The sequence below is a fragment of the Hibiscus syriacus genome, unplaced genomic scaffold, assembly GCF_006381635.1.
Source record: "Hibiscus syriacus cultivar Baekdansim isolate YM2019G1 unplaced genomic scaffold, ASM638163v2 tig00011277_pilon, whole genome shotgun sequence".
NCBI lineage: Eukaryota > Viridiplantae > Streptophyta > Magnoliopsida > Malvales > Malvaceae > Hibiscus > Hibiscus syriacus.
Genome location: NW_024062247.1, coordinates 383,333 through 405,185, shown reverse-complemented (window position 1 = coordinate 405,185; position 21,853 = coordinate 383,333). Strand labels below are relative to the sequence as shown.

The following is a 21,853-nucleotide window of genomic DNA, read 5'->3' as shown; positions in this document are numbered from 1 at the left end:
TGGTCTTGTCTCCGTAGAAAATAATTTGATTTCTTAATTTCTATTTCTCTCCGGGAAAGGGAGTCGAATTTTTAAGCTAATAGCAAGGAGATGCTTAATCAAATTTGATTGTAATGCAGGTGTTAATGTTTAACAAAATTGGAAGCATTGTATTGGATGACATTTCTGTAATCACTATCATGCAGAAATGCTTTTGGGTGTATTAATCATATCGAAATATAAGGCTATGTTTTCTGGACTTTGTTGCGTTGTGATGTGATGGCAATCGATGTGGTCTCTACTGCCTCATTTCCGGCTTTGGAGGTCCTTTCTCAAACCGTAGAGTCCAGTCTCGAGACTTTGGTTGATGCAAATGATGTTCTCTTTAACAAAGACTCAAACCGTAGAGGCCATTCTCGAGACTTTGGTTGTTGCAAATGATGTTCTCTTTAAGAAAGATAGTTTTAAGAAACTTGCATCTTACTTGGAGAGAATTGTTCCAGTTTTGAAAGAGTTCAAAGGGAAATATAGTTCTAATTCCGAGAGCTTGAACAATACTATTCAAATTCTCAACCGTGAAATAAAGGCTGCAAAGCAAATAACCATAGAAAGCAGCACCAAAAGCAAAGTATGTCTTTTAATGAAGAGAAAATAACCTCAGTGACCGAAAATGCCTTATAATATACGATTTTAACCAACTTTTTTTGGATTTACGAAAATGACCAACAAATTCACAACGCGAACTCCAATTTCGCAACCCAGTTTCCAAATTCGCAACTCGAATCTGTAAATTGCAACGCGAATTTGTAAATCACAACACAGAAGTCAAATTCGCAACACATAAGTCAAATTCGCAACGCGATAGTCAAATTCGCAACACTGAAGTCAATTCGCAACACAAAAGTCAAATTCGCAACGCGAATCTATAAATCGCAACACGAATTTGTAAATCGCAACACATAAATCAAATTCGCAACACATAAGTCAAATTCGCATCGTGATAGTCAAATTCGCAACACTGAATTTCAAATTCACAACGGAATTTCAAATTCGCAATTGAATTTCAAATTTGCAATTCAATTTTCGAATTTGCAACACGAATTTAATTTCGCAACAGGTTTTAGTTTCGCAACACAAATGTTTTGGGTATATAACTACGCAGCAGCAACAACTCATAACCTAAATCCCTAAATCGCAACTCATTCCATCTCCATCTATCACTCCCTCTGGCGACATCCGTTCCTATATCCAACGACATCCTTCCCCGTCTTTAATATTTTTTACATAATTTTATTTCTATATAATTTTTCATTGATTTCTCTCCCAAATTATCAACTATCAACTTAATAAAGGTATGTTTTTCTCTAAGTTAGCGATGATATGTAGTTTATAGCTCGTTTGTTTAGTAAATTAATTTATAATTTGTAGAATGAAATCATCTAATGTTGATCATGTTTGGATAGATTTGTGTTTTGGAGGGTTATGGGAGAATGTTCATGGTGTTTTACAATATGTGCCTTTACCCATGAATCTTCAACTAAAAATGTCATTAAAAAGGTTAAATTATGAAACTCTAATGTTATGTGTTGCAAAGAAATTGAATTTAGAGCCTCTAAGTGGATTTAGGCTATCTTATCAGAGAAAAGGTAAAGTTTATGTGTTAATCGACAATGAAGACGTTGAATGATTCATTGCTTACATTAGTGTTTCGCAAGAATATGATATTACATTGTATGTTGTTGAACCTAGAAGTAGTGAAGTTGGGTCAGTAGCGGGCAGTAATCAACTAAGTTCTTCAACCCCAGTTTATGGTGCTCACAATGTACAACGTTGTTATCAACCTCAAAATTTAATGGTTCCACCACAATTTCCTTACCAAGAAAATTTTATTTCACCACATTTCCAATACCAAACACAATCTCAAAACCCACAACCTTTTCCTAATCCAAATCCCAATCAACTTTCAGCACCAAAATCCGATTTTCGTATTGACCAAATAGACGATTATGAGCCAACAGAAAAAATTGTGAGTACTAGTCAGTATTCGAAATTTGATCTTGGTTAATACCCAAACTTTGATCTTGGTCAATACTCGGATTTTGATGATGTTTCAGAAGAAGAAATAGACCCTGCATGTAATGATTTTGATATTGGTCAATACCCAAATTTTGATGATGAAACAGCCGTTGCCGAGGAAGATGTCGTTGATGATAATGAAGAGGAAGTTACGACTGTGAATGAACATGTTGAACATCCATTCTATAATTCATATAACCCTGAAGAAGAAAAAGAAGAAGAAGAAGTCCCTGAAGAAAAGAAAAAGAAGAAAATGCCACGGGAGTATAACTAGAATATACCAGAATTACTTAGATACCGGAAGAAGAGTTGGTAAAGATAGCAGTTGATTGTTACACAAAATTTATTCGTATCAAGAAAGATTATTGTTTTGATACAAAGGAAGACTTGAAGATAGCTTTGTATACGAAATATGTGGAAGATGGCTATCAACTAAAAGTTAACAAATCAAGCAATCATTTTGAAACAAAGTGTATGATTGACAAAAACTGTACGTGGCGTATGATTGCAAAGAGGATAAAAGATTGCGAAATGTTTCAAGTTAGGACTTTTATTAATAAATATACAAGTTCAAGAAACCAAGTTTTTCCTCACCATAGACTGGCAAACAAAAAGGTGTTGGGTGGTTTTCTGGCTGAGTTAATGTTTTTGAATGGAATGGTATATAACGGACATGAAATTATGACTGACATGAATGCTCGGTTCAAGATTAGTATCTCATATTCTCAAGCTTAGAGAGCCAAATGTTATGCCTTGGAATTGTTGAGGGGGTCGCCAGAAGCATCGTTTGCCCAACTGTCGGCTTATTGTCACAATTTAAAGCTGAAAAATCCTGGGTCGGTAACTCATATCAAAACAGATAGAGATGGACGCTTTGAGTTGTTGTTTATCGCCATTGGTGCTGCGGTTAGTAAATCATTATAATTTTGTTGACTCATTTTTGTTAGTTGCATGCATTTCACATTTAAATGATTATATTTCTTGTGTATATGATTTTGTAGATTCGTTTGTTTATTATGTGCATGCGCCCAGTTATTATAGTTGACGGAGCACATTTGAAAGGTCGATACCTTGAAGTAAACTTATTAACAGTGGCCATGGATGCTAACATTGGGATACTGCTAATAGCTTACGGGGTTGGCAAATCTAAAACCTCTGATTCATGGACATGGTTTATGGGGCATCTTAGGGATTACATAGGTCCTCTTAGCAATCTGACAATCATATCAGATAGGGTAAACTCAATTGACAACGCTGTTAGAAGGTGTTTCCCAGATGCTTTTCTTGGACTTTATGGTGTTCATTTGTACATAAATCTAAAATCAAGGTCTGCTGGTATAAAAAATCACAAATGGACATACTGGAAGGCTGTAAAAGCTTATCGGGAAGTGGATTTTAATAAGCATATAAATTGTTTAAGATGTGTTTTGCCTCAATGTGCTCAAACACTAGAAGATGTCGAGTTTGAAAGATGGTCAATAGTACATCAACTTGGAGCAAGATATGGTTTCATGACGTCTAATAGTGCAGAATCAATCAACGCTCTAAGTCGTCATTCCCGGAAATTACCCATTACTATGTTAATGGAGTTTTTTCGAGCCTCTATTCAACAGTGGTACTACAAGAAAAGAAACCATGCTGGTATTATTTCTTTAAATTTGTAACTTATCATATATTTTACTAAGTATTATTTATTTAAATTTACAGGAACATTGGAACGTCGTGTTACACCATGGACTAAAAAAAGATAATGAAACGTGTTGTGAAGTCAAAGTCATGGAGAGTTGAACCATGTTCAAACACTTTGTTTGAAGTATTGGATAATAACTTAAATGGGCTTGTTGATCTAAATGCAAAGGCGTGTAGTTGTATGAAATGGAAAACATCTGGTTATCTGTGTGGCCATGTTATAAAAGTTGCTCTTCATCTAAACCAATATGATTCAAGCGCACACGCTATGGATTGCTACACTACAGAAGTATATCGACAGAATTATGCCGAGATTGTCTACCCTTTTCCACATCCTTCTGAGTGGGACATACCAGATGACTTACAAATAGTTTTGCCACCAGTCATGGACAGCAGGCTACCTGGCCGACCAAAAAATCACGATCGTATACCGTCTAAGGGTGAAGAGAAGAGGATATCGACATATAGTCGGTGTAAGGAAAATGGTTATATAAGGTTGACCTGTGGATCACTAGTGCCATCACAATCATCTTTTCCTCTACCAAAATATGGTTCCTCATCAAAATCCAAAGCTCATATGGTGCCAAGGAAAAGGAAATCAAAATCAAAATCGCAATCAAAATCAAAATCCCAATCACAACCGGCTTCACCTTTTGGGACTTATTAACTTAGGTGATTTTTAAAAGCAAACGTTGTATTATGTGTATTTTATGTGTGAATGCATACATTTTCAGTTAGACATTCATTAGTAACTTGAGTTTGAACATTGCTATGATCTGTTTAGTTGTTATCACTTATCAGATTGTTGTCTGTTATCTTTTTGAAGGTGTTTTCCTTGAATTCGCAACGTCAATTTGTACCTTCAACAGGTCTTGTTTTCCTTCAACATATTGAAGATTGAATTTAAAACAACAAATCAACTTTTACAAATCAATTAAACAAGAAAAAAAATAATTCTTATTTACACATCAAATTAAACAAATCAACTTTTACAAATCAATTAAACAAGCAAAAAATAATTCTTATTTCCTCATCAATTAAACAAATCAACTTTCAATGTAAAATTCAATTAAACAAGAAAAAAAGGTGTACCCATACTGTTGTTTGCGCACAAATACATCAATTTCACGCAGCTCACTTCAGGATTAACCTACAAAAACCAAACGTTTTCTCAAATAACACTTTCTACACATCTAAAACCAGCAAACAACAAATTACTGAATTCTAGGTACTTAACCAAATATTTTCAAACCAATTAAAGAGTATATATGTTAACAACACTTGATCAAACTTACCAATTGTTTATGCACACTTTCAACACGCAGATACATGTAGCCAGCGTCTCACATATATCGCTCTAGCCATAAAATGCCGAAACCACAAGCCTACTGCACCTCTATCTCTATCTGTGGGAGGTAGAAACTATTTACTTCCTGTCGTCAAACATTCCAAGCACATGCATACGAGAGGACAACGATCCCCTCTGGCTCCCTTCGCTTATTATGGCGCAGTCTCGTCTCTGATCATTGTAACTTTGAACTTCTTTGGCTTCTTGTTTCCAAAATTAGTCCAATAATCAATCGCAACCAAGTATTTAGCCAAATGAGCGCTCCATCCCTTTGTAATAATATCTCTCAAATCATACAATGGTAAGTAATTCAATATGCTGTCATATACCATTGTCTTTAGGGATAGGAGCGAAAGCTCGACGAGAAGCCAATGATGACGTTCCAAAACAGGGATAAACACCTATAATCATAAATAATTGCACACATCAAATAAAAATTATGAACAATTTTAAAATCTTCAAAAAATAAATACTAACATTATCGACCTCCCACCACGCAAGATAAAGTTTATCTTTTCCATTACCCAACATATATGAAGAATCTCTCGGATCCTTCAAGTGAGCTACGTGAAAAGGCGTCGGCATAATAGTCCATCGAGTATTTTTTATTTTCTTCAATTTCCTTATTACTATAAGACGTGACACCCATGCATCAATATGTTGTTTTATAAAACAAATACATATGTTAGTGAATTTATTAATAAATTAAAAAAAATTAATCAAAATGCAATATAAGAAGAATATAAGACTTACCCCCTTCGAAATAGCCATTATCTTCAACCCCTACTAAAACACCCCACCAAGACCGATCAAGAAACAAATGCATAACATCGTCGAGTTTGCATATGTTAGAATAACACCCCTGGCTCTGCTCATGTAGATAAAAATCAACTGCGTTCTTAGCCCAAAGGGTATTATTTGTAATTGTGTCCGGTAGTGTTTCCCTCTACTGCTGAGGAATGGTACTGGTCGGTAACTCATACGAAAGCCAACACGCATCCATTATATCGGGCACGGGGAGGGTTTATCAATATGTCGATAAATGACGTGTTGTGAATCGGGCTCTTGAACGATGGGAGGGACCCATTGAACGATGACAGGGGCCTCTTGAACGGTGGGAGGGGCCTCTTGAATGATGAGAGGAGCCTCTTGAACGATATGACGCACCTCTTGAACGATGACAGGTGAATCAGGCTTCTTCTTACGGAGTCTTGGCACTTGTGGGGTGAAAGGAGACGTAATGGCACATGCACGACGTCTGATGCGTGAACCCCGTCGTGCAAGAAAAACCCGACGTAAAGCATCTACCTTATCGGTCCGTTGAAAATAAATTAATACATAAATCAGTAAATAAATAAACAAATAATGCCGAAAAAATGTTATTTGCATTTTTAGTATAGTATTAAACAAATTTACCTCATTGCGTTGAGTATGAACCTCATTTTGTAACGATGAAACAATCTCACGTAGAGCGGCTACCTCATCACGTAAAGTAGATACCTCATCACATAGCGCACAATTGTCATCACATAAAACATCCACCTCACCACGTAAAGACCGTACCTCATCACGCCATGCACCATTGTCTTCACGTAAAGTACCGACCTCATGACGTAAAGCACCGAGCTCATCACGTAACTCCCCTAACTCATCCCTTAGAGGTGGAGAACAGGGAGATAAATGACGTGGCCTCTTTGTCGGTCGCCTGTCATGAGGTGATGGTGGAGAAGAGGCTCGATGATGTGATGGAATAGGTGATGGTGGAGGTGGAGAAGAGGTTCGATCAGGTGATGGCTCCGGGTGTCAAGCTGTAGAATCAGCCCGATCAGGTGATGGATCTCGAAGTGGGGGGTGCTCATCATCCGTCCCATCAAAAAACCGCTTACTAGCTTGCCACCAATCAGTGGCAAGCTCACCCTTTGTGGGTGTCAGCCTCTATAATGGATAGTTGGCCTCATAACAATATAAAAGCTCAAACAAAGTTAAACGTGTACTAGTAATAACTTGTTTAACTATATGGTAGTATTTGTGTGTTAACTTACATCATTCATCGTCGTATATGGTAGTAACTCTTCCGAATCCAACATGCGAATCCTCTTCCAGGTAACAACACTAGGAATATCATTTGAATTTTTTATCGCATATGTCTGCATGCTAGGAAAAGCCTCAAATATCCAAATCTACAAACAATATAATACACAAACATCAGTAATTGTTAAATAATTAATTATAAATTTGGAAACATTATATAGAGATTCTAACCTTAAAGGCCCAAATAAAGCCTGCCAAAGTGTATTTAGAACCATCGCCCCGTAAACTATATCAGTCCTCAAAGGCAGACAAAACTTCTTCCAGGTAGCTTTCCATATATATGAACCCCACGGAAACAGGTTCCATGCATTTAAGTCTTCTACCAATAATATTAGGTCCTCAGAAATAGGTTGTCTGCCATCTTTGCCTGAAAAGACGGCATGTAAAAGTAATAAATGGTATACTCGGACAACATCAAGGTCATCCATCCGAGTAAAACCATCTTTAACAAATAATCTCTTCAAGTCGTCGACGTGTAAACTCGGCTTCGACTTTGCCAGCTCAGGAAAAATCCGAGATAACCATGATGGGTGGGAGATATGACTAGTGTATCGGGTTACTTCATAGTGTCCAAAGCGTAGACCAGTGATTAAGAAAAACTCCTCCTGCCCAAAACAAGTATACGCCAGAGGAAAATGAAACCATAACTCTTCATCACCATGTTGTATCCTCTCGGGTAGATCGTTATTCATGGTCTGAAGAAACAAATGTGTCAACATAACATCTCCACTCGAATGTTGTACTTTCAGCCATGGCCCGAAGCAAGTATCCTCAAACAATTTTCTTTGTAGAGGTGTAAGCATCGACGCAATTTTAGTGGCTAGGCTCAATTTATTCCTTAAGGTCAATTGAGCCGAAAAAAATTTCTACAAAAACAATAAAAATACCAAGCTAGATATACCAAAAACTAAAAATTATATCCTATAAACAGAAATGATATTAAACAGTGAAAACAAAGCCAAATATGTTTCAAACTAGCACGGTATTCACCCAAGTCATTATTCCATCATAGTTCACAAAATGCATCAGATAACATTCCAGAAGTAAGCACTTATATAAACATAAAAGGACAACATATAGGTTTAGTGCAGGTTCAAAGACAACATAAAGAGTAGTAGTTTATTCTTGAAACTTAAATTAGCAACACTGTAAAGTTAGTATTTGTCTTTGTTTTTTGGTTGAAGTAATACAATTCATTCAAGTTTCAATTTGCAGAATAAGAGTAGTTTCTGAAACTTAAATTCGCAAAGCGAAAATGAAAATGGCAACAAGAAAATCGCAACGCGAAACTAAAATCGTGTTTCGATTTTCATTTTCGTGTTCCGAATTTAAGTTTCAAAAACTATTCTTCTGCAAATTGAAACTTGAATGAATTGCATTTCTTCAACAAAAAGACAAAACAAAGACAAATATTAACTTCACAGGGTTAAAGACTAAACAGTTTAGCAGTATTGGCAGTAACCGAATGAATTTACTAAGCAATCTTAGTGAAATGGTTATTCTATATATATTTAAATTACCAGTAAATTTATCATCAATATAAGAAAAATCTAATAATAATACAAAAATTTCAAAATAAAAATAAGAGATTAAAAAAACTAACCCTCGGTGGTTGATTTTCCATTTCTGACCGTGAATGGTTGTGAGGGTTGCTCTGAGAGATGCAGATAGACGAATTTCGTCGGAGATAGGGACGGATGTCACCGTAGAGAGTGAGAGATGGAGATGGGACTGAGTTGTGATTTAGGATTTTAGGTTATGATTTGCGATAATATAGTTTACATTTGTGTTGCGAAATTAATATTGTGTTTTGAATTCGAAAATAAAATAAAATTTGTGTTGCAAAACTAAACGCGTTTTGCGAATTTGACTTTCGCGTTACGAATTTGACTTTTGTGTTGCGAATTTGAAATTAAGTGTTGCGAATTTGACTTCTGTGTTGCAAATTTGACTTCTGTGTTGCAATTTACAAATTCGTGTTACGATTTACAGATTCGCGTTGCGAATTTGACTTTTGTGTTGCGAATTTGACTTCAGTGTTGCGAATTTGACTATCGCGTTGCGAATTTGACTTCTGTGTTATGAATTTGACTTCTGTGTTGCGATTTACAGATTCGCGTTGCGAATTTGGAAACTGGGTTGCGAAATTGGAGTTCGCGTTGTGAATTTGAGATCGCGTTGCGAATTTGTTGGTCATTTTCGCAAATCAAAAAAATGTTGGTTAAAATCGTATATTATAAGGCATTTTCGGTCACTGAGGTTATTTTCTCTTTAATGTATAGTCGTGGGATAGTCAGACGTTTAGAAGGTATCATGACGGAGATAAGCAAGGCACTGAGTCTCCTTCCATTGGTGTCTTTAGAACTTTCTTCATCTATAGTTGTAGAAATCGGGAACCTTTGTGATAGTATTCAGAAGGCTGAGTTCAAGGAAGCTATAGCAGAAGAAGAGATCTTAGAGAAAATTGAGACTGGCATACATGAGAGTAATGTTGATCGTTCTTGTAAACACTAAGTTTTTGTACCATTTTTTTTATTATTATCATCATTATTATTTTTATTATTATCATTATTATTATTATTATTAAATAATAATTATAAATAAATTTTACAGACCCAGAAGTCCATTTACAAACTAAACCCAAACAACCCTGTCTAGACCCGACCCAGATGACCAGTAAGATCCAAACCCAATTAGGGTTTTCAACATCTTCTTCAGTCGCCAATGCTATCAACCGTTGGATCTGGCACTATCCAACAGCCCAGATTAAGCCCAGCAGAAACCATAGGGTGATTTTCGGCGGCGCCTTCAACCACTCTGCCACCTCCAACTGCTCTGCTGCCATGTTCCCTAGTCATCTGCTGCCACGACAACGAAGCCACCAGAAGAAACAATTTCGGCCGCACAACTCACAGATCTATGGTGAGTCACCATCATAGATCTGGTGACTCACTGAAAATCCACCGAATGAATGGTGTTTTGAAGCCTATAAAGGCCTTCGAATATGCAAAGAAAGACAGAAAGCAAGAATAGAGAACACATTCAAGTAGTATAAGCAAGAAAGAGAATAGAAAACAAAAATAAGAGAGAAGAGATTGAGAACTTACCATCATTATGAGAACCCAAAATACCGAAGGTATTTCTTTAGATCTACAAAATTCTAGGGTTTTTTAGGAAAAACTAAGGTCGGATTCAACTTTAAGGCTTCGAGATCTTCGATTTGGTGTATTTTGGTATTTTCAAGCCACCATGAATAGTTACCTACAGTAGCCGGCAGTGGTCGTAATAGTGACCGGCTGGTGGCCGGCCGATGACTGGAGCTCCCTCCGGTGAGGGAGTTTAGAGATAAGGGAGAGCTTCTCTCTCCTTAGAGACAGAAGCAAAATGAAGAAATGAGAAGAATTGAGGATTTTAGGCCTATTTATACCTAACTCAAAACTACGTCGTTTTGGGTAGGACTTATGAGTGATTTTACGTATGGGTAAATTATTTTTGTGGTCCCTGTATGTTGTACCCTTTTATATTTTACTCATTGAAATAAATTTCTGCACATTTCAATTTAATCTTTACATTTTATTTTATTTATATTTTTGTCACTGCTTTATGTTTAAATATTTAGGGTAAATCTATATTTAGTCCTTTTAATTTTAATAATTTATATTTTAATCACAGGTTAATAATTAAGGCTAAATTACACTATCAACACCTAGATTTCATAATATTTTTAATTAGGGATATTAATTTAGAAATTTTACAATTTAATCCTATAATTTTAATTTTCTTTATTTTAGTCACTGTTTAATGGCAATTTTATTTTATTTTTATTATTACCTTTTAAGTTTCAATATTTTTAATTTAGTAATTTAATTATTATTCTTTATTTTATATTTATTTAATTTTAGTCATATTAATATATATATATATATATGAAAGATTAATAAGTATTATTAGATTAATTTCACAATTTGATTAAATAATAATATTTATTTATTTTTAAATATTAAGGGAAAGGGTTGTCTTAAAAAAACTTGATATCATATTCTAATATTTTAAAATAAATAAATATCTTGTTTATAAAAACGTAAAATATATATTTATTTTAGTTTTGGTTATATCAAATTATTTTAATATTGAATTCTTATAATTTTCTATTAAATAAAATTATGTGCATGAATCTGAAATAATAGAATCGTAAATTAAATTTATATTATCAGAGACAATTTATAATCAATGGGCACCAATTTTGGACGTTGTGGGGGTACTAATCCTTCTCCAAACGTAACCGACCACAGATACTTTTTATTTACTAAAAAGAATGAATTTTTTGTTATACGCACACCGGTTTATCTTTTAAATAGTTTTTTCTTAAAAACTCTTTTAAAAGATAATTTTTAGGTATTCGACCTGTAACATCCTCAATATCAGGTTAGTGAAAAAATTGTAAAACTTTAGAATTTGGTGACAAAGCATAATAATTGAATAATATTATAATTTGGTATAGGGTTAAATAAGATGGAATTCAAGGATAGAATATTCATTTGCATGGAAAATAATTAAAGAAGATATATATATAAGCTACACGTGGAAGAGAATGAAGCAAAATACAAGGTTCCAGAGTTCTCTTCTTCTCTTCTTTCTCCACACATAAAGGGGTCAAAACAAAGGTGAGATTTCTCATGAGCTAATTGTTTGCTGAAACTTAAGTTTTTTTATCATTAGATGCTAATTAAGATTAAGGAAAGCTTAAGTTGCTTTAACACAACAAGATGAAGGGTGTAGGAAGAATTCAAGATTAAGAGTTATTGAATGGAATTTTGAAATAGAGTTCATAATTAGAATTGGAGGTTGAATTTAACTTGTCATCGACTTAATTAAGACATACGAAGCGCTAGAATTAGATTTAGAACATGTTGGAATTTGAGTGAGATTCTTGAATTCTATGAGGAGGATTGGATTTTAAAGTTTAAGAGGTATTGAATGGGTATTAATTAGTTTAAGTAGGTGTATAAGAGTCAAGAATATAAAAGGAAGTGAAATATAAAGTGTTGACAGGAAAATAAAGTGATTTTCGTGCTCAAAGTCAAGAATAAATAAACATCGAATGCAATTAGTGAATTAATACATAAGGAGTACATCGATGCACCCCCTAAAGATAAAAACATCGAATGTGATTTGTGTACCGATGCATGGATAGTGCATCGATGCACATCTTAAGGGATGCATCGATACACTGTATAGTGCATTGATACATACCTTCATTAAGAGATGAAAATAGTCTTTCTTTTAGTGTAAGAAGTGATAGTTTCGAATATATCAATTAGTATACTGATATGTATCAATGTATTACAATATATATTTAGAGCGTAATACTGTTCCAGAACAATCAAAGTATTAGGATCGAGTCAAATCAAATAAGGCTAAGGTGAGTGCATATTTTAGATAAAGTTTTATAGGGACAAGACTTGTGATAAGTCTATCTCTTATCATTGAATCCATGATTTCTTATTCTTGTACATGCATATATATATAGTTATATTGTAAATAGTGATTACATGCATAATTCATCCATGCTTTAATATGACATTATGTGTAATGAATGGTATTATCAAAGGATAATGCTAAGTAATATATGAAAAGATAAAGTGATCATATGTGTGCATGTGAAGTGAATTATGTATTATATGAAAAGTGATAAAAGAGATATGAAAATGAGAAATGTATTCATATTTAAGCCCATGTTATTTAATATGAGAGTTGTAGGTATAATTGGCATGCCAAGAGTCTATGGAAAATCAGTGGTCCTTCGGGACATAGTGGTTCATTGGGACAAATACTTAGTGCCCCTAGTGGGATTTTATTCGAGCTATGGTGACAGCATTGTGCACAACCTTAATGTACACACGTACCTCATGTTCTCAATAATGTACATGGGCACCCAAAGATAAACTAAACAAAGTTCTTATGGAACATAAGTGTTCATTCATGCATATCATACTCATATGTCATAATGTGTTATCTACAAGTGCATTGCAATGTCCCAGTGGATTGATAGTAGTGTATGTTCATGATAATATTGTTATATGTTTATTTTATGCCTCACTAAGTTGTGACTTAGCGTGTAAGTGATTTACACGTAGGTACCAAGGAACAAGAAGAACATAAGTAGGAGTGGCAAGGACAACATCACTACTAGAAGATCATATCAGAAGTAACTAATAAAGTATGCATGTTAATCGTGTATAGTATGTTGGCATGTAAGAAAGGTGTCAGTTATGAATGCTCTGATCGATTTTGTTTATTTTGGTCAACTTATGTAAATAAATACTTTTATTTTAATGAAAGTTTTAAATTTCCTTGAATTTCGTCAAGACTCAAAGTTTGAAAAGTCAATGTGACACCTCAGATTCATATCAGGGTCGGTTATGGGTTGGGGGTGTTACATTTAATGGTATCAGAACTACAGTTTAGTCGATTCTCGGCATAAATCGAAGTCTAGAGTGTCTCATAAGGTATACATGCCAACGAAATAGTGAAAACTTCTGATATGATATAATAGTAAGTATGTTGTTTTGCTAAAGAATGATATGTTTATATCTTTATAGATTTCCAGACACGATAGCTCTAGAAGTGAAGCGGGAGATGATAGGCCCACTGAAAGCAGTAATTCACCTGCCCTGGCCAGGCAAGGTGAAGAACAGGCACCCTATGGAGTGTCTGTGAGTGATCAAGAAACATTCTTCAGGATGTTGGACGTTGTATTGGTGCGTTTCCAACCTCCTGTTACTTCAACTCTGAGAATGAATATTTCAAAGGAGTTGAAGGGTTTAGGAGCATCAGAGTTCAGAGGTGAAGCCGAAGAAGGTCCTGTTGCTGCGGACCTTTGGCTTAATGATATGAAAATGATACTTGAGGGACTTCATTACTCCGACTCAGAGAAGTTAGATGGAGTGGTTTCCTTGCTTAGAGGGCAAGCGAGGATTTGGTGGACCAACGTTACATTGAGAATGTCTGGTGATCAAATAACTTGGTCCTTGTTCTTAGAAGAATTTAAGCATAAATACATCGGAGATCAATTTATCCGACAGATGAAGCAAGAGTTCATGAATCTGAAGAAATGGAACCGTACAGTATGCTTGCGAATGGTTTGTTGAGGGATTGCGTCCTTGTTTGAAAGAGATGCATATTGTGCTGAACTTATCTTCATTTAAAGAAGTGGTGAATCGTGCTAAAGCTCTGGAAAGAGCTCAGAATGAGAGGTTTGGAGATTCTTGACCTCAGACATCGAAAAGATCGGGTGCATCATCGAGTGTTGCACCATAAAAAAGGGGCAGAGATGTTGGTTCTCGACCCAAGCGAGATCAGAGTCTGTGGCATCCTCCGCTAGGGGATCAAATACGATGAGGGAATGACAAACACTATCAGTGGAATCTGGAGATGGGAGATCAAATCCAAGTCAAGTTAGTGAGAGAATTGAATATTCTGTTAGAAGCTACTAGTAGTGAGGTGGTAGTGACTAATCTATTAGGGCACGGTGCTCGAGTCAATATGACGTGTTAAGGGTGTCCCATATGGATTCAGGGAATTGAATTCCCTGCTAATCTGATGGAATTACCTTTTGATGAATTCGAGGTGATAATGGGAATGGACTAGTTATATCATTATTATGCTAATGTTGATTGTAGACTGAAAAGAGTTACGTTGAGAAGTCCAGAAGGTATAGAAGTTATTGTAATTAGTGAATGATGGAAGCCATTGGCTAATGTAATATCAGTGATTTCAGAAAAGAAGTTATTGCTACAGGGATGTCACAGGTTTATTGCTAGTGTACTGGATGTTAGAGCTAAAGAGAAGGGGATTGACGAAATTCCTATAGTCAGAGAGTTTTCTGACGTTTTTCCTGCAGAGTTACTGGGTTTGCCTCCAGACAGAGAGGTAGAATTTCAGATTAAAGTAATGCTGGGGACTGCACCTATTGACATGGCACCATACAGAATGGCTCCAAAAGAGTTACAAGAATTAAAGATCCAATTACAAGAATTACTGGACAAAGAGTTTATCAGACCGAGTGTCTCACCATGGGGAGCTCCAGTTTTGTTCGTCAAAATGAAGGATGCATCCATGCATCTTTGCATTGATTATAGACAACTCAATAAAGTGACCATCAAGAACAAGTATCCCCTCCCCCGAATTGACGATTTATTTGATCAGTTAAAGGGAGCTTCAGTGTTTTCGAAAATTGAATTACGTTATGGTTATCATCAATTGAAGATTCAAGATAAAGATATTCCAAAGACAACATTCAGAACAAGATATAGTCACTATGAGTTTATCGTAATGCCGTTTGGAGTTACAAATGCACCAGCTGCTTTTATGGATCTTATGAACATAATATTTCAACCCTATTTGGATCGGTTCATAGTTATGTTCATCGATGTTATTTTAGTGTATTCAAAGTCGGAAGAAGATCATAATTCACATTTGAAGATTGTTCTACAAATTTTGAGAGAAAAGAAGCTTTATGCTAAACTCTCTAAATGTGAATTTTGGTTAAGTGAAGTGACGTTCGTTGGACATGTGATTTCTGAAGAAGGAATTCGAGTGGATCCCCAAAAGATTAAAGCCATTTTAGAGTTGGAAGTTTCAAAGATATGTCAGAAGTACTGAGTTTTCTGGGGTTAGCTAGCTATTATCGAAGGTTCGTTAAAAACTTTTCGATAATAGCATTATCCCTAACTAAATTATTGAGGAAGGAGATAAAATTTGTGTGGACTCCGGAGTGCCAAGAGAGTTTTAAAAGGTTAAATAATATTTTAACAGAAGCTCCAGTGTTCGTTCAACCTGAGTCTGACAAGAACTTCGTAGTGTATAGTGATGTGTCTCATAACAGTTTGGGATGCGTATTGAAGCAAGAGGGTAAAGTGGTAGCTTATGCATTGAGACAATTAAAACCGCATGAAAAGAATTATCCAACACACAATCTGGAGATGGTTGCAGTAGTGTTCGCTCTTAAGATCTGGCGTCACTACTTGTATGGTGAAAGATGTTATTTATATACATATCACAAGAGTTTAAAGTATTTGATGACTCAGAAAGAGTTGAATTTAATACAGAGGATATGAGGGGAAATCTTAAAGGATTACGATGTAGTGATCGATTTCCATCCGGGGAAAGCAAATGTGGTAGCAGATGCCTTAAGTCGAAAGGCGTTTGTAGCCTTACGAGCTATGGATGCCAGACTATCGTTAATAGGAGACGATGAAATATGTGTGGAATTGACTCTCAAGCCATCATGGCTAGATCGAATTAAAGAATTGCAAGCTAGAGATGAAACGTGTTTAAAGAAGCTACATCAGATAAGGAATGGAGAGGTTACAGATTATGAAATGAAGGCTGATAGGAACCTATATTTTCAAGGGAGGCTAGTGATTCCATATGATGATGAGTTGAAGAAAGATTTGTTAACGGAAGCTCATTGTAGTCCATTGACCATGCATCCGGGAGGAAACAAAATGTATATGGATATCAAGAGTCGATATTGGTGGCCTGGAATGAAGAGGGACATTACAGAATTTGTATCTAAATGTTTGATGTATCAGCAAGTCAAAGCTGAGCATCAGGTTTCGTCATGATTATTGTAACCAATTTCGATTCCTCAGTGGACATGGGAGAATGTAACAATGGATTTTGTAATGGGGTTACCTTTAACTCCAAATAAAAGGGATTCAATCTGGGTGATAGTAGATAGATTGACTAAGTCAGCTCATTTCATTCCGGTGCAGACTGATTTCTCCATGGATAAATACGCTGAGTTATATATTAAAGAGATTATTAGATTGCATGGAGTGCCTGCTTCCATAGTTTCTAATCGGGACCCTCGATTTACTTCGAGATTCTGGAAGACCTTGCATGGAGCATTAGGCACTCGACTGAATTTCAGTATAGAATTCCATCCTCAAACAGATGGACAATCTAATTAAACTATCCAGATTCTGGAGGATATGCTAAGAACATATGGAATACAATTCAAAGGATCGTGGGAAAGATACTTGCCACTTGCTTAGTTCACTTACAACAATAGTTATCAATCAAGCATCAAAAGGGAACCCTATTAGGCTCTTTATGGAAGGAGATGACGTACGCCCCTAAATTGGTTCGAGCTTAAAGATAAAGAAGTTCTTGGTCCTGAGTTGATCCAGGAAGTTGAAGAAAAGGTCCAAATAATTCAAAGTAATCTCATAGCAACAATTGATAGTCAAAAATTGCATGCAAGCCTAAAAAGAAAAGGAATTGAATTTCAAGTCGGAGATAAAGTGTTTTTAAAAGTGTCTCCATGGAAGAAGGTTTTGAGGTTTGACCGAAGAGGAAAGTTGAGTTCTCGGTTCATTGGACCTTATAAGATCGTAAAGAGAGTTGGACCAGTGGTATATCAACTAGCGTTGCCACCTGAAATGGAGAAAATCCATGATGTCTTTCATGTCTCAATGCTTCGGAAATATCGATTTGATCCATCCCACATTGTGATTCCATAAGAGATCGAGATTCAACCGGATTTGACGTATGAAGAAGAACCGGTTCAAATCTTAGATAATGAGATTAAACAATTAAGGAACAAGACTATTCCATTAGTTAAAGTCTTATGGAGGAATCACAAGATAGAGGAAGCAACGTGGGAACGTAAAGAGGACATTAGGATTCAGTACCCCCATCTCTTTGCATAATGAAAATTCGAGGATGAATTTTCTTAAGGGGGAGATTTGTAACATCCTAAATATCGGGTTAGTGACTAAATTATGAAACTTAAGAATTTGGTTACTAAAGCAGAATAACTGAATAGTATTGTAATTTGGTATAGGGTTAAATTGCAATGAAGATGGAATTGAAGGATAGAATAGTCATTTGCATGGAAAATAATTAAAGAAGATATATATATATATATTAGCTACACGTGGAAGATAATGAAGCAAAATACAAGGTTCCAGAGTTCTCTTCTTCTCTTCTTTCTCCACACGTGAAGGGGTCAAAAAAAAGGTGAGATTTCTCATGAGCTAATTGTTTGCTGAAATTTAAGTTTTTTTTATCATTTGATGCTAATTAAGCTTAAGGAAAGCTTAAGTTGCTTTAAAACAACTAGATGAAGGGTGTAGGAAGAATTAAAGATTAAGAGTTATTGAATCAAATTTTGAAATAGAGTTCATAATTAGAATTGGAGGTTGAATTTGACTTGTCATCGACTTAATTAAGACATACGAAGCGTTAGAATTAGATTTAGTACATGTTGGATTTTGAGTGAGATTCTTGAATTCTATGTGGAGGATTGGATTTTAAAGTTTAAGAGGTATTGAATGGGTATTAATTAGTTTAAGTAGGTATATAAGAGTTAAGAATATAAAAGGAAGTGAAATATGAAGTGTTGAGAGGAAACTAAAGTGATTTTCGTGCTCAAAGTGAAAATTCTGGGCTATGTGCATCGGTACATCTTCAATATGTACCGATGCACTCTCAAATAAATAAAATCGAATGCAATTAGTGCATCGATACATAAGGAGTGCATCGATGCACCCCTTAAGATGAAAACATTGAATGCTATTTGTGTACCGATGCATGGATAGTGCATCGATGCATACGTTAAGGGATGCATCGATACAGTGTATAGTGCATCGATACATACCTTCATTAAGAGATGAAAATAGTCTTTCTTTTATTGTAAGAAGTGATAGTTTGGAATATATCAATTAGTATACTGATATATATCAATGTATTACTATGTAGATTTAAAGCGTAATCCTGTTCCAGAACAATCGAAGGATTAGGATCGAGTCAAATCAAATAAGGCTAAGGTGAGTGCATATTTTTGATAAAGTTTTATGGAGACAAGACTTGTGATAAGTCTATCTCTTATCGTTGAATCCATGATTTCTTGTTCTTGTACATCCATATATATATATAGTTATATTGTTTATAGTGATTACATGCATAATTCATCCATGCTTTAATATGACATTATGTGTAATGAATGGTATTATCAAAGGATAATGCTAAGTGATATATGAAAGGATAAAGTGATCATATGTGTGCATGTGAAGTGAATTATGTATTATATGAAAAGTGATAAAAGAGATATGAAAATGAGAAATTTATTCATATTTAAGCCCATGTTATTTAATATGAGAGCTGTAGGGTATAATTGGCATGCCAAGAGTTGAGGGATAATCAGTGGTCCATTGGGACATAGTGGTCCTTCGGGACAAATACTCAGAGCCCCTAGTGGGATTTTATTCGAGCTGTGGTGACAGTATTGTGCACAACCTCAATGTACTCACGTACCTCCTGTTCTCAATAATGTACATGGGCACCCAAAGATAAACTAAAGAACGTTTTAATGAAACATAAGTGTTCATTCATGCATATCATACTCATATGTCATAATGTGGTATCTACATGTGCATTGCAATGTCCTAGTGGATTGATAGTAGTGTATGCTCATGATAATATTGTTATATGTTTATTTTATGCCTCACTAAGTCTGTGACTTAGCGTGTAAGTGATTTACACGTAGGTACCAAGGGACAAGAAGAACAGAAATAGGAGTGGCAAGGACAGCGTCACTACTAGAAGATCAGATCAGAAGTAACTGATAAAGTATGTATGTTAATTGTGTATAGTATGTTGGCATGTAAGAAATGTGTCAGTTAATAATGCTCTGATCGATTTTGTTTATTTTGGTCAACTTATGTAAATAAACTACTTTTATTTTAATGAAAGTTTTAAATTTCCTTGAATTTCGTCAAGAGTCAAAGTTTGAAAAGTCAATGTGACACCTCAGATTCATATCAGGGTCGGTTACGGGTTGGGGTGTGTCACACGACCTACCTAACCCAAAAGATTCGATGGCGACTCCAAAAACATTTCCTTAAAAAACCATTTATTTATTCACTAGCTTTTCCACCAAAAAATATTCATGCCCGGACGAAAACCGGTTACGACAGTTCTTATGCAAATAATCTGCTGGTTTTCATTGCCGAAGCTGTCGGGATACCGACCAGAGATCTTCTTTAAAAAAGGAATTTGAAGATTTCAAAAGTGAGCTTGAAAATGTCATGCTTTGGAAGGACAAAGCTGAGGCTATACAAATGGATCGGATAATTGATTTGTTGGAAAGGGCAGATGCTGCTTCTTCTCCTAAAGAGAAAGAGATGAAGTATTTCACTAAGCGGAAATCTCTTGGTAGTCAACCATTGGAGCCTCTCCAATCCTTTTATTGTCCAATCAATGGCGATGTAATGGTAGATCCTGTGGAGACTTCTTCTGGACAGACATTTGAGAGAGGTGCCATAGAAAAGTGGCTTAAAGAGGGGAACAACTTATGCCCTCTAACAATGACTCCCTTAGGCACATCCATCCTACGCCCTAACAAGACTCTGAGGCAATCGATAGAGGAGTGGAAGGACAGAAACACAATGATAACAATGGCTTCAATGAAACCCAATCTCACATCCGGATATGAGGAAGAAGTGCTTCATTGTCTAGGACTGTTAAAGGATCTTTGCGAACAGAAAGACATGCACCGAGAGTGGGTTATGTTGGAGAACTATATACCGGTTTTTATTCAACTTCTTGGTGGAAAAAATCGGGACATAAGGAATCGTGTGATCGTCATACTTCACAGTTTGACAAAAGATGGTGATGATGCGAAGGTACTCAATGTGAAACTGTATCCTTTTGATTCACTATTTTAATTTTCTGCTGTGAGTTGCAACCAGATATCTTTAATCATATAGAAAATGTACTTATTTGAAATATTGGTAGTAGTGAAACGAATGATCGGATGTGTTAGGAATTAGATTCATCTGTTTGAGCAATTTGCATGGATAAAAATATTTCATATGCCATTTTATTTTTCACCTAGCGTTGGAGTTTGTTTTGTTTCACCTTACTTCATAAACAGCAGAGACATCGCACTTTTAAAGAATGATACAAGTCTGTATATATCCGGGATTACAATCATCTCGGTATCCCATATAGACAAATCTTTTTTGCAGTCCATTGGGATGGAATCTTCTTACTGGTTTACTGACCTCTTCAATCAAAAAAGGATTACTTGCTTGTAGCTTGCATATATATGGATTCCTGCTAATCAGAAAAGCATATATGTTTCTCATATGATTTTTACCCAAAATTATTGAAACATGTTGCAGGATAGAGTGGAAAAAGTTGATGGTGCAATTGAACTTGTAGTTCGTTCCTTGGGGCGCCGCACGGACGAAAGGAGGTTAGCAGTGGCATCACTTTTGGAACTATCAAAATATGTTGTCTTACGAGACAGTATTGGGAAGGTTCAGGGTTGCATTCTCCTTTTGGTGACGATGGCAAGTGGCGATGACAGTCAATCTGCCAGAGACGCCGAGGAAATATTGGAGAATCTTTCATTTTCAGATCAGAATGTCATACTAATGGCAAGGGCAAAATATTTTAAACATTTGTTGCAGCGTTTGTCAACTGGTTCATACCCTATACTCGATGACCTTTTAAGTACTCATTTGGGTGTTCATATTTCCTCATCATTATAAGCTTAGCAGTAGACAAGTTCAAATGTATGATTGTTCTGTAGGAAGCATATTTTTGAAGAATTAATAAGACAATTTTTATAGAACATTTTGACCAGATCGTATC

The 21,853-nt window shown here is 35.5% G+C and overlaps 1 pseudogene; it reads left to right on the top strand.

Annotated features, from left to right (window-relative positions):
* The first annotated feature begins 258 nt into the window (after positions 1-258).
* Positions 259-21,750, top strand: LOC120204691 (annotated as a pseudogene).
* Positions 21,751-21,853: the final 103 nt, after the last annotated feature.